The following is a 12,360-nucleotide window of genomic DNA, read 5'->3' as shown; positions in this document are numbered from 1 at the left end:
ACAACCTGCTCAGAGCAGTGCCACCTAGAGTAGGTTGCCCAGGGCTGTGGCTGTTTGGGATTTTGAATATCTCCAAGAATGGAGACTCCACAGCATCTCTAGGCAATCTGTGCCAGTGCTTGACCACCCTCACAATAAAATAAAAAAAAATTACTATGTTTAAAATTTTCATTTTAAACTTTCATGCTAGAGCAAAACTAAGAACACTTGAGCTACTTTTTCAGTGAAGCCCAGTCTTAAATTAAATGTCATGATATGATAGTGGGAAAAATAGTTTTGATATCTGACAACTGCTCAGGGAATACAAAGTGAATGGGTTGTTTGGCTTAACTTGGTCTCCAGTGGATAACTGACAAGGTAGGATGACAATCCATGGACTGGATGGGCAGGAAAATTAGATTATAACTGCATCCTAGACTCAGGTCCCTCAGAGAGGATGGCAATGGAATGGTGAAGGGAACAGCATTGCATTCTTGGTACCCACCTGGGGAAGGCAGGGCAGTTTCTAACTTGACACTCCTCAGTAGCATCTCTCTCCAGGGCTGCAGTTACACAACCTGTCACAAGGAGAAGAAAAACAAAAGTTTTTTTGTATCTTCTCAGCCATCTGTACTTCCTCTTTTTGGATCAGTGCTGCAAACAAAAATATCAGAAGTATCATGTTGGCAGAATTTTTAGTAAACAGCCAGAGACTCATGTGAACTTGTTCCTCCTTCTCCTCATTGTTGTCCTTGTCCTTGACCCCTGTACAGACAGCAGACATTATCAAACTGTCCAACAGTTTTCTGAGCAGATCCTTTTGAGGTTCCACTATTTCTGCCTTCTGGACAAAATAGCTTGTCTATAATACTGCAGGCCTATTGCTGACCAAGTAGACAACTGCTCCTTAGGTGGAGGGAATAATTTCCCACTCGTGTGCTAAGTGCTTCACCAGGTTAGGATTCCTGGAGTTCCAGGGATTGCCTTGCAGTTCAGTCATGAGCGTCTCAATACGCAATAGCTGCTAAAGGAAGATGAGGACATTCACAGGGGAATACAGGAAAAAGATATAATAGAAAGTGACGAAAAAGGAATGTTCCCAAAGGTTTCAGAATTATCCAAAAATAGATGCACACATTCCTCAGGACAGTGCAAATGTGGGTGGCAAGATCCTCCTGCTACTGTTTGTGGAGAAATGGGGAGGGAGGTGGAGAATGTATCAGAGAGTGTATTTAATTCAGTTCTCTGGCATGTGTTAAGCAAGGAAATAACTGTAGACTTTTATCTCACACCAGTCCAAGAGTGTTGCTGCTGACGTCTGTGTTCAGTGAATAGTTTGCTCTTTGCTGTCAGCTGAGGTTTCCCCTTTGCTGCACAGAAGGGGAAAGTTCGCTGGTCCAGTGCCTGATGCTTGGGGAATGCTGACAGTTTTGGTCCATGTAACCTCTCTCTTCTCTTTTTCCTAAATCACAACTGAAAGTTGGAGCTGCCACTTGAACGGCTTCTCTGGTTTTATACTAATGTATGTACACTGAGACGTAAAATTCTTGAAGCAGAGGATGGTTGTGCAGGCAGCACTGCTGGAGTATGGGGCAGGGGCCCTTCTCTGCCCCAGCTTTGAGACGGAAACCATTGCTTTCGTGGTCTTCATTTTCTTCGTTACTTTTCCTTCCTGCTCCCCCACAGTTCAGAGTGACACCTAGTGTCAGTGGCTCCGAGTAACAGCTGGGGAGAAACCCAATTTCTGCCGCTGTATGTGCCCGGGGTGGCAGCAGAGGTGGTTTTTGTTTGCGGCAATGTGCAGAGCTTCATTTCAAGTCCTTAGGAGAGCTCTCTACGGGGCTTTTTTCGTCTTTGATGCCACAGGCACACGCTTTACATAAAGAAGTGCAATGTTTAAACCCAGAAATGTGGTACCTGGACAGGGCATTTGTCAATACAGAAATTTGTCAAGAGAATTCAAAGGAAGATCTTGGCTTGCAGCTCCTTCTGGTGGACCATTCTGCATAGAAGATCTGCATTCCTATGCCCCACAGAGGAAGTCTATGGAGAACTTTATTTGATTTTAAGGCAAGTCAAACTAGTGCGGGATGGAGTAAAATTTCCTTTCCCGTTTGCTTGTAGTTTTCAAGGTACATCTTTCTGCATCTCATTGGATAAGCTTTCTGGCATGAAATCCATCTGGTTAATTTTGTGGAGGTGGTAGGTATTCATAAACAATGAACTTAGTCCAGGCTAAGTTCATTATTGCTGTTTGCTGTATTTTTTTTTCATGTTTCCTTGTTTAATTGTTTTGAATAAAACAAAACAAAACCATAAAGTAATTACCAAGTATTTCCCCACATTTCACAAGCTTCCTTCTTGAGTCACTGTTTGTGTGCCCTCCCTGGGAACTTGGTTCTGATCTCCTCTGCTTTCTTACTGACATGGTTTTTTTTTTTTTTTTTTTTTTTTAAATCTGCAGGATAATTTAACCAAGGTATGTTTCTTGCATCTGGAATCTTAACTTAAAATAAGCTATCACTGAATCTCTTGGGTAAATTCCAAAATTAATGTTCAATTACCTTTATCTATGAGTTCCAGAAATACAAACATTTTTCAGGAAGGGGCTATTTTGTATCGCTATTGAGTTATTCTTCATGTACACTGACTAATTAATGTAGAGCAAAATAAAGATAAAAGCCCTTGTGATATGGGGGGGGGGGGGGGGGGGACAGACTTTATGAACCAACTTTGAACTTTATGAAAGTTCTTTATGAACTTACATCTCATAAAGTCTCAATAGTGCTGTGTGTTATGGCTCTGTCCCTCATTTGTTCTTCTCATGACCATGCTTACAAGAGGTCTTGCAAAGGGCTCTTCAAAGAACAGTTGTGAGTTTATGAGGCTCTCTCTTTTCATGCCACGAGTCTTTCCCCTTGACCCAAGAAAATGTTAAGGGCAGTAGAAAGATCTCAGCTGTCTTTCCTGTACAGGGTCTCTACAAATTTATTGTGAGCAGGGTGAATAGTAATAACCATGTTTATTTGAAAATTATTGACCAAACCTTGTTGAATGAGATGATAGAGGAACTGCTGGCAAGAGCCCACAATTGGCAGACAGGATGTAACCCCTTGGAGGTCCCCTTGGAAAGATGACCCCAGGCAAAGCTGGCTATGATGGCAAACACCAGTTCCTCTCTACAACAGATCCTGTGACCTGATAAGCCCCACCAGCACAGTGCTGCAGGAAGACAGTTATACCAGAGGTGTGTTTTTTTTTTTTTGTTTGTTTGCTTTTTTTTTTTTTTTTTTTGTGACAGCATTGGGCCATTTGTTCTCCTCTCTGCACACTCTTCTCAGAGCTTCATTTCTTCCAGTTTCTTTCCTCAGTCTGTTCCTATTGTTGCAGCAACTGTTACCTTCCATATTTTCTTCACGTACAGCCAACACATGGCATATACTCTGCCTCATGCTGTCCTCTGAGTAGGGTCTTCAGTGTCTACCCCGAGTGACCAGTGAACCTCTGGAGGACTTCACCATTTCCTGAGGGCTTCTGACCCAACAGTTCACTTTAGAAATGACTGACATGTGTGGTTATGTTTCTGGGCCACAGAGTGTTTCTTGGTTTCTTGCATTAGTTTTCTGTCATTAGAACACATTCAGCACTGTGTTATATGAATGCCTTCAAGGGATATTGCCAGCGTCAGGCTAGCCATCAACCACAAGACCACTGCTCATGACTTCTGTCTGTTCACAAAGCTTGACAAGTCTAAATAACTTCAAGTGAAATTCTACAACCTTTTGCATCCCTGGTTTCTCATCCCATATGCAATTTCTCATAGTAAGACACATCTGGGCTTGTACAATGAAAACAATCTAAGAATCTTTATGAACAGCCAAATTTTGTCATCTTACTGTTAACCCCTGTCATCCATACTGGCAATCAATGCAAGGCAAAGCATTGATTCTAGTAATACAGATAGACAAAAATTAAATTGGCATATTTTTCTCCTAATTCTTCTTCTTCATCTTTTTTTTTTTTTTTTTTGTTAATGTATTATGAGTTGTGAGTTGGTAGAGACAGGGCTTTAGATGACATGATTCGTGACATGCAGGCATAAGATGATTTATATCCTGGTCCCAAGCTCCCTGGCATTGACCTACAAGGCTTTAAGAAATGAGAGTGATATTTGGTCTCAGTGAAGTCAATGAGAGTTTGCTCTTTCCAACTGCATTTTTTTAAATCGATTTAAAACCGATTTTCCAGGCTTACATTTTTCCCCCAAATCACTTTAATGACTTTGTGAGTAGGGGTGGAGGGAGTGGTGGGGTTACTTTAATTTAGTACAGATTTGTGTTCTGCTTAGCTTTTATCAGATTCACTTTGAAATGGTACAGATGAAATATCTTACAATATCTGGGTTTTCTTTCATTAATCATGTTTTACATTCACATAAAAATAGATTTCAAACCAAGTAGTTCATGTTTATGTGCACAGTAAAATTAACTGAGTAGTCACTCTACACATAAATAAAGTATGTGCCTATGACACAAATTGAAAACAAATCCCAAATACTTTGGGTCCTATCTTAGTATCTCTTTTTGGCATGTCTAACTATGAAAGTTTTTAAAAACCTGGTACATTTTCCATATATCTGGTTATATATCTGGTTTCTCTCTACAAGCCTTGCTATCTAAATAGGTATCTGAGGGGTGCCAAGTGGGGGGCACAGGAGCCCACCTGGGAGCCAGGTTATGTCTTGCGCAGTCAGTCTGACTTTCATGCATTTGACCCAAGGACATAGCAAGGAATTCAAATAGCAAGAAAAGTTATTAATGTTTAATAAGAACCATTGAATTAAACAGGTGACCAAAATAGGCAAAGTAATGGGACAAAGGTTGAAATGTTGTTAGATTTCTAACCACTGCCATTTGTTTCTTACAGCACGTGTTGGAGAGGAGGGGAGACTCTATGAGCCATCAAGTGCCTTCACAATTAACAGTCCACAGTGTGGTCAGAAGCAGTTTATTTTGGCTTGGCTGTGAGGAGAAGGGATATGTGTAAAGGATCAGGTGAGTGGGCACCTGAGCCTGAGGTCCTGCCTCTACTTGCCAGTTATCCCTACTGCTACCCCCAGGTCTGGGCATATTGCCTCCTTGCCTCTGGCTTCATACCTAGATGAAAGCCAGCCCTTCAGGTTGCAACTCTACTGCATGCTCTGTGGCTGAAGGATGAGTGAGCTGTGCAGAAACATGGGACTGAGAAGAGGGTATGGAAAAACTGAAGAGTGGCGAGGAGCAGACACTCCAGCTGCCGCTCTGCTGCTCCTGACTGTCTCAGCACTTCTCTGTGCCAGCATGAAGCTGGGCAGGTTCCCTCAAACCAGGGGTGTGCAGCTCTGTGTGGGAATGGAGGATGGAGCAAAAGCAGGCAAAAAGACCCCATCTGCCAAGTGGTCCTTTATTACACAGCCTCCAAGCTGACCAGTGCATGACTGTGTAGTGACATCAGTACAACAGCCATGAGACTGGAGGATTGCCTAGCCAAAAACGTGGGCCCCAGCTTAGTCTGAACTTGCTGCACAGATACATTTTTAGTGTCACTGTGGATAAACATAGAGTGATACATATGGGAAGAAAAAGCAGTCTTGCCTCATGCAGAAAACAGTGGGCTCACCACTGTCATGAAGGAACACAGTCATGGGTTGTAATAAAAGAAACTACCTCAAGGATCAGCAGAGGTGAAAGCTCCTCTCATCTTAGGGTTTTGTAGCAAAATAGAAGGGAACAAATTAGAAATCTTCATGCTGCCCCCTAACACCTTGTGGTGTGCCCACATCCTTGAGCAGTTCTGCTCTTCCCAACTTGGAAAAGACCTGCTGAGCTGGAAGATGTTCAGAGAAGGATAATAAAAGTGATCCATGGCATGGGACAGCTTACTTACAAGCAAAAATTTATTAAGCCAGATCTTTTAAGCTGCTTGAATTCTTTAGCTCAAGAGAGGATTGATTGAAGACATCTATGACAGCAATCTGTAAACTCATGTATGTCCTGGAAGGGGTGGTTATTCGCTGTCTCTTCCTATACAAAGCAAAGAGACTGTCTAGGGAAAAGTTCAGAATAACCAATAACAATCAGTTCTTCCCATCAGGCGTAGTGAAAGCCCGGAACTACTTGCCAACAGATGTTGTGGGTGTTAAGAGTTTACATAGGCTCAAGTGGTGATTGAACAAGTTTGCAGAAGGGAAATCCATCCTGCTTTATTAAACACAAAACAACAAGAAATTCCTGAGTCTCAAGCCATTAGAGTTTGGGAGAATACTCTTGGGAAAAAACATTATATGCTAGCTCTGTTCCTACTTTCTTCACTAGGCATTTGCTTTTATCCAGTGTCAGAGGCAGGAAATTGGGCTAGATGGACCTTTTGACCAACTGGTACTCTCGGGCTTGGTACAGTCATCATCAGCATGCTAGTTTATAAATATTTGCTAGGAATAGGAACATTCATTGTAGAAAACTCCACCATCCTTTAAAAAACAGAATGCTCTGTGAAATTGACGTGGATGGTCTCTGTGGTGTTCACCATTCCACATCAGGAGGGCAGAGCACATGCAAGTGTTTAACCTAAGTGGATTTTTGACAGGTGGACTGCAGACTTGACAGTGGGTATTGAAACAACGGACAATTATTCCTTTGAACACTTAGGTCTTTGTTTAATTGGTTCCTTTTAGCATACGATGGTGGAGGTGTGGGTGGGCATGACCACGGTACCCAAATTTACATCTTTTCAGTAGAATTTTGTTTGATAAACACCCTGACTTATCTGAGACACTGCATTAAGTGTATATACATATATATATATCATAAAGAGAATAAAATATGTCATGGGAGGATATCTGTCAGGTCCAAGTGAACCATCTTCCCTTAGAAAGGTTTTCTGCCATTAGACACACAGTCAACACATTTGGTCAATTTGAATGAGTACAGACCCAAATGAGTTCAGACTAATCCTTTCCAAGGGAGTGTTTTTCACCTGCCCTGGAAAATTCCATTGGAAATCATGGGAATTAATAGGCCTTGTAGCAAAAACCTTGTTCTCTCTGTGAATCTCACTGGCCACTCTGTAGCTAGATACCCCTAGCTCCTAAAAATGGAGAGGAAAAAGATATAGTAGGTCTTCCCAGTGTGGGTTGTCCAGAAGATGGCTGCATCTGTCCCATGCTGATACCAATGATGATACCAATTTCTGCCCATTGCCACCATTTCTCTTTTACGCTTTCAAGCTTTTCAAAGGTAGTGTTAAGCATATGCATCCATAGAACATAATATTTCAGTCTAGTCAGTGGAAGGTTGAGCATATGCACAATTGTTTTTCTTGATATAGATTTGAAGGCTTTTATTCTGGTTTTGTGTATGGATGATAGCTCATCCAGCTTTGTCACAAATTGGGAGCAGAAATTTACTTTCCTTCACTTGTAGTAAACCTAACCTATGTGAAAGTGCTGAATACTAATAAATGGAGAAGGCTTGTAAGCTTGATCCAACGCTTTTAACCGCTGGCAAAAATTTTATTTCGTAATGGGACTCAGAGGTGAAATTACTCTAATAGGAGGTACAAAGGTAAATTAAAATAGGGATGTTAATTTGGAGTGGGTGTAAATGGGTGTGACTCTTTTGAAATGGATCAGACTGCCCTCACTTTCACCAAGTCTGGATTTGCTCCCTTCTCCTTCCCCAAGCCTGCAGAAGAACAGGTGCCGCACTCAGCTCGGGCTGCGAGCCTGGGTGTGTGTCCTGAACTGTCAGTCCTGCCCTTACCATTTCTCTTTACCAAAACAAAAACATGCCCAGAGGAATTTAAATCTGCTGCTTTTGCTCTCTTAATAAATATCAACTGCAAACCTGTTTGTCTTGATCTCTCTGTGGGAAGGGAAGGACAGTATATGGACAGGGAAAAGATGATGAGGGGCCACATCCGATGGATATTTGTGATTGTGGAGGTGGGGGAGGGCTGTAGGAAGGGTTACACAAGCTCATTTTTGAAAGCAGGGGAGAAAATTAATATTAAAAATAAATCCAAAACAAAAAATGGCTGCAAAGCAGGATTTGGGCAAAAGCACTTCATGTAGAGAGTCATGCACACATAAGGGATAAATTACTGAGAAAGGGCATGGAAACAAAACATCTTAAATGTATGTTCAAAAGAAAAAGAGGAAGGGGAGAGAAGAAGAGACAAGGGATGTTGCTAAAGAAACATGGTGAGAGAAATGGTGGCATAGGAGCCAGCTGAAAATAGTAGCAAAATAGCTGCCAGGGAAAGGGCAGATGGAGATGGCTGCATTCTGCTTTCTGTTCCTCTTGCTTATCAAATAAATGTCTTGTTACCATGCAGCTTTCCTGTTAAAACACCTCATCTGGGTCTGACATGGATGCATGGTGTGGTGTGCAGGGCATACACATCTGAGGACATGGGGAGCCAGAAGCACAGGGAAATGAGGCTCAGAAAATGGCAAAGAGAAGCGAAACACCCAGTCAGTCACTCAGAGAATCCCTGTGGACTGTAGAGCAGGAGGAAGAAGTAAGAGGAAGGGAGCCAGTACTCTTTGAAAATAGTCCACTTGGCCACCACCCAAGAGCTTCTAGGGGAACTTAAGCTACTTTTAGCATGGGTGGTGCTAGAACAAACCTTATCTGTGCCACAGAAGTTAGCGCTGTGCTGGTTATCTGTACCTACTGGTGAGGACATCTGTGCTCAGGACAACTGCTCTGGTTCATATCTGTTCTGCTCCACATGTTCTTCCATATTTCCAAGTGAGGTCTTCTCCAGGGCTTCAGAAGCAGTGATGAAGTTGGTTTGTCCTTGTCTACACTTGTAGCTGATTCACATTCAGCACTGGTTCAGCTGCTTCTGTTGCTGACACCTGTTGTCAGCAGTCGGAAATTTTATTTTATTTTATTTATTTATTTATTTTTAGGACAAGTCTACATTGCCCTGAAGCTTAGAAAGGCCCTTAAATTAGACTTAATTCTATTCAGATGTAGTTAGCAGTATTTAATTAGCACAGTCCTGAAGCAAAAGTCAATCTATTCCTTGGATCACTGGAGTGCATTCTGGACACTTTCCATATTGCTGCAGGAGTCTGACCTTTATTTTTTTTATCTTTAGCCCAAGAAATGTGCTGGGGCTTTTCAAGCACTTTCAGAGTAAGGGCCACATCTTAATAGACAGATTCCTTTGCAGATGGCTTCCTGCTCGTTTGCAATTGCAAAATTTCACTGAGGCAATTGCCATAATTGCAGACATGGGAATGTGACATTAGGAAAACATTTAATGTATTCTCATCATCTGTTACAGTACTGCTGCAAATGGAAACCATGGGGAGATGCCAGCACTATGGGTAGGACTCATCTTGCTTAGCTTTGACTGACTGGAAGTTCACATCTAGTCTGAACTGGGCATATAGGTGGCTCTCTGTAGACAGTGAAGAGATGCAGGCATGTCCAGAGGGTGATTCATCTCTCCTGAGCTGGTGTCCAAGGGAAAAGGGATGACTTTCCCTCTGGTGATGCTCCATTTATTATTATTATTGTTATTATTATTATTATTATTATTATTATTATTGTTATTGTTTTTTTGTGGAGATGAGTAGTTTAGACTAGCAAACCCAATTTAGGCAGCTAAAATTAGGTGGTTTGAGTCCTGCCCTCTGTGACTATTGTGATTTTCACAAACCACCAGAAGCTGCTGAAGAAATGATGAGCCAATGCTAATGGAACTCTAAGAGTTGTTAGCTGACAACCTTTGAGATCTTCCACTTACCAGAAGAGTTCTGCTTATTCCCAGAAAATGATGGAGGAGCTGGCAAGAGGAGACTCTACAGGAATAATAAGAAAGTGGGAGTATCAGCAATAAGGGACAAACCCCAGCCTTAGGATTAAAGACCTTAGCTGTGTAAACCAAGTAGAGAAGGATGTCCTAGGAGCAATTTGGTTAAACTCTTCTCATTCTCCTTTGCTGCTTTTTTTTTTTTAAATCCATTTTCTTACCCATTTTTCTCCCCTGTTTCAAGGGAAATGCTTACACCACATGGCCTGAACATCCTCTTCCTTATCTCCATATTTAAATGGGGGTTCAGAAAAGACTATTGAACTGTTTTATCTTAGAGTCTGTTAGTCCTTCTTCGGTGAAATATTTTCATTTTGCATGGCCTCTTCCTCAATTGTGAAAGTGCAACTGTTTACAGCAGAGCAGTAAAATCATCTGGATTATTACCCCCCAAACCATCTTTTTGTTTGTTTGTTTGTTTTCCTTACTTTTCAGTTTCATTGTAAAGAACACACTTAAAGTTGAGGTGGGAGTGAGTGGCTAAGAGTGGGAACCTCTTCAATTGGCTTTGTGACATGTCCTGAGCAACCTGCTCTAGGTGTCCCTGCTTGAGCAGACGGGTGGATCAGATGACCTCCAGAGGTAACTTCCAACCCCAGTTATCTGTGAGTCTGTCATTGCAGTGAAATTTTTTGTTGTGAGCTGAATTGCTAGTGAAATTGTAATGTCTATGGGGGCCAGGAGGTGGGGGTGGTGGGGCTTTGGAGGCTGGAGACCCAGCCTCCCACGGCTGGGGAGCTGTGTATGTCCATCCTGAGAACCCACCACGCTGCCCACCTCTCCTGGCTTGTGATGACTCTCTTGTGCAATATCTACTGTATCTACTGTATCTACTTACTGCTGCTGTGTTGTGAAAATCTGCAAATAATTGCAAAGTCTGCTGGTTTAATTGGATTGTGGTGTATTTGAACAGATGGGTGAAGTCTTCCAGGCCACTATTTTCCAGAGTGACTTGGCAGGCGCTTGGCTTTAAGGTGCCCAATCTGAGACACCTTAAAAGTGACGGGTTTCCACAGAATTTTTTGAGAGGCCTCCCCAAGCTGAAGTAATCCAAACCACTGACTAATCCCCCAGAAAACCCTTGCCTCAGAGCCCTTGAGTTGGGGGAGCTTTCATAGTAGCTTGATGTAAGCCAAACTAAATTCATAAAAATAATACAAGACATCTTAGCACATCATTTTTTCACCAGAAAATTTCAGCAGGAGGCAGTGTGAATACGTATGTGTGCTGGCACTTATACAGAAAGTATAATGAACAAATAAATATTTGTGTATTAAGAGAGAGAGGAAAAGAAAGGCATTTTATTTCATGTGAGAGTTGGCTGCTATTGTTATTTTTAATAAGGTACAAAATGTTAATGTGAAACAGTGTTCCTGTGTACTCTGGCCCTTTTAGCTAAGTACTTGCTGGGGAAAAGAAAGTATCATACTTGACTTTCTGAAGTATATGCTGTTATCACTTGTTAGAGACTAAAAAGGGAAAGAATCGAATTACTTATTAATTAAACACAAACTCTGTAAAACTGTTCAGAGACAAGCAGCCTCCAGGCCCCAAGCTACAGATGTCTGATCCTTGAATGTACAAAAGAAAACCAGTTTATTAGAATTATCATCAGCTTTTTCTACCAGTAATTTGTAGGGAGACAAGAAAGCTGTAGTAGATGTTGCTGTTCTCACTGGAAGATTCCACTAAATCACCCTTGCAAAAAGAGACAATTTGTAAGAAGAAATAAATGGCTGTTGTAAAATGTTGCTAAGAGTATCCACAGAGGGGGTAGTACCAATCTAAAATCAACTCAATAAAAATCAAAACAGTTTTCACAGGCAGAAGAATGATGTAGCTACATAATTTTACTGAAATTATTATTGGGAACCTGGCCTTGGAAGTCTAAACAATTGCAGTGAAGTTGAGATGTCCTAGTGTCAAAGTCACTTTAGAAAATAGAATATTTGCAGTTATTTGGCTTAATAAAATATTCCCAAATCCTTCTCCAGACCCCATGTCAGAGCTGGAGCCGGCCCTTCACATGAACAGCCAAACCAGACTTCAGTTCCAGGTGAGAGCACTTCTTGCTACTTTGCTCTGTTGATTAGTTCTTTGTCTGAAACATTGTGGTCCTGAAGCCATGTTACTGCTTGACAGTTCGGAGTCTTTCATTTCTAGTAAAATGAGCTCCTGGTACCTGTGGGTAAGGAAGAAGTCTCAAAAGGCAGAAGACAATAAAAAGAACCCTGACATTTACTCTTTTGGAAAACTCATCATTTTTAAAACCCTGAAGCGACCTCGCACCCTCGAAGCCATGTACTCATCAGAGCCTAGCCTCCTCCTCCCCAGCAGGCACCCCAAGAAGGCTTATTGCCAACCATCTTCTAGAGCATTAGACATAGGTTTCAAAGGTGTTTAGACACCTGAATGCCTTTGAGGAGTTGGCCCTGAGTTCTCAGCAGGCTTAGTTTGGCCTGGTGGGTGGCTGACTAGCCTCTTTTGATTGCTGAGTGTTGAGAGTTGTTTATT

At 41.8% G+C, this 12,360-nt stretch overlaps 1 long non-coding RNA gene across 1 annotated transcript; it reads left to right on the top strand.

The window, feature by feature from the left end:
• Window positions 1-565: 565 nt before the first annotated feature.
• On the top strand, window positions 566-12,087 carry LOC308188536. The gene is made up of 4 exons (XR_013945552.1): window positions 566-3,226; window positions 4,906-5,033; window positions 10,282-10,428; window positions 11,841-12,087. It is a non-coding gene; the product is annotated as an uncharacterized lncRNA (long non-coding RNA).
• Window positions 12,088-12,360: the final 273 nt, after the last annotated feature.

Source organism: Anser brachyrhynchus, assembly GCF_964034855.1.
Source record: "Anser brachyrhynchus genome assembly, chromosome: 1".
Taxonomy (NCBI): domain Eukaryota; kingdom Metazoa; phylum Chordata; class Aves; order Anseriformes; family Anatidae; genus Anser; species Anser brachyrhynchus.
Note: the sequence above shows the minus strand (reverse complement) of the source record. Positions and strands in the feature narration are given on the sequence as shown.